Here is a 1,861-nt window from a genome sequence, read left to right on the forward strand (position 1 = left end):
AACCAGGCACACCACCAGCACCAAGGAGCATGCCAAAAACATCACCTCCATGTGGGTGGCCAACCACAGCCACCACAATGACCACAGCCACCACAATAACCACCGCTGCCATGAAAGTGGCTGGATATCACAACCAACCAGATGGTCTGCCAGCCACTGGAGTGCATCGACACAAGGAGAGTCACCAGCAGAGATCAAAGAAAAGAATAAGATGTCTCTCTCCACAAAGTCCACTACAGAATGACAGAAGAAGCATCTGCTCTATAATATTGGAGGACCTAAACACACCTTTCAGCATTCGACAGATCATCTAGGCAACAAATCAATAGAATAACCATTACTCTTTTAGAGGGAGAGAAGAAATATAGGTTTATCAGTGGTGGGAGGGGGGAGGGAGAGGGGTATAGACAGAGATTGGACAAGGCGCATAAAGAATAAGTACAATTTGCAACAATATACATACTAGTAATATTGAAAAAAAAGAATGCCCATTAATAATGGTTCTATTCAACATTATACTGGAATTACAAGACAGTAGATGTCTAAGTCAAGAAATAAAAGCTATGGGGATTAGAAAGGAAATAAAAGAAATTCTAAAAGTTCTTTAAGCTAAAATGAAGAAAGCTATCTAGTAATGTGAAATACATGAAAGTGTAAAACTCACTGATAAAGTAACGACTATGGTCAAATTCAGAATACTATAATAACACAATGGTGGTATATAAATCACTTACCTCCTGTGTAATGGTCAAAAGACAAAAGAATGAAAAATAACAATATCTACAATTTTTAGTTGATACATAATATAAACGGATGTAAATTGTGACATCAAATACATAATGGGGGAAGAAAAAGGGTTGTTTTTGTATGCAATCAAAGTTATTATCAACTTAAAATAAACTGGCATAAGATGTTTTATATACACCTCATGGTAACCACAAAGTAAAAACCTGTAATAGATACACAAAAGATACACAAAAATGAGTCAGTGCATACTACTATGGAAAATAATCAAATCACAAAGGAAGACAGCAAGAGAAATAAATGGGAAAAAAGGAACTATAAAACAGCCAGAAAACAATCAACAAGATGGCAATAGTAAGTCCTTATCTACACAATTACTTTAAATGTAAATGGATTAAATTCACCAATCAAAATACTTGAAGTGGATGAATGAATTAAAAAAAAATCTATATGCTGTCAATAAAACATTCACTTCAGCTTTAAGGACACACATAGGCTGAGAGTGAAGGGATAGAAAAGGATATTCTATGCAAATGGAAGCCAAAAGAAACAAGGAGGAGCTATACTTACATCAGACAAAATAAACATTAAGTAAAAAACTGTAACAGGAGACTAAGGAGGTCATTAACTAATGATAAAGGGATCAATTCATCAAGAGGATATAAGAATTGTAAATATACACATACCCAATATTGGAGCACCTAAATATATTAAGCAAATATTAACAGATCTGAAATACAGAGATGACTCAAATAAAATCATAAGTAATAGAGGAGACATCACAACTGAGACTAAGGATCACAAAAGATTACTATGAACAATTATACACTAACAAATTGAATTACTAGAAGAAATGTACAAATTCCTAGAAACATAAAATTTACCAAGACTGATCATGAAGAAATAGAAAATCTGAATAGGTGTATAATCAGTAAGCAGATTCAGTGATCAAAATCAGTAAATAAGAATCTCCCAACAAAGAGCCCAGGACCAGATGGATTCACTGGTACATTCTACCAAGCACTTAAAAAGAATTAGTGCCAATTGTTCTCAATCATTTCAAAAAAAATTAAAGAAAAGGGAACACTTCCAAACTTGTTTTACAAGGCCAGCATTG

The sequence above is a fragment of the Galeopterus variegatus genome, unplaced genomic scaffold, assembly GCF_000696425.1.
Source record: "Galeopterus variegatus unplaced genomic scaffold, G_variegatus-3.0.2 Scaffold793, whole genome shotgun sequence".
NCBI lineage: Eukaryota > Metazoa > Chordata > Mammalia > Dermoptera > Cynocephalidae > Galeopterus > Galeopterus variegatus.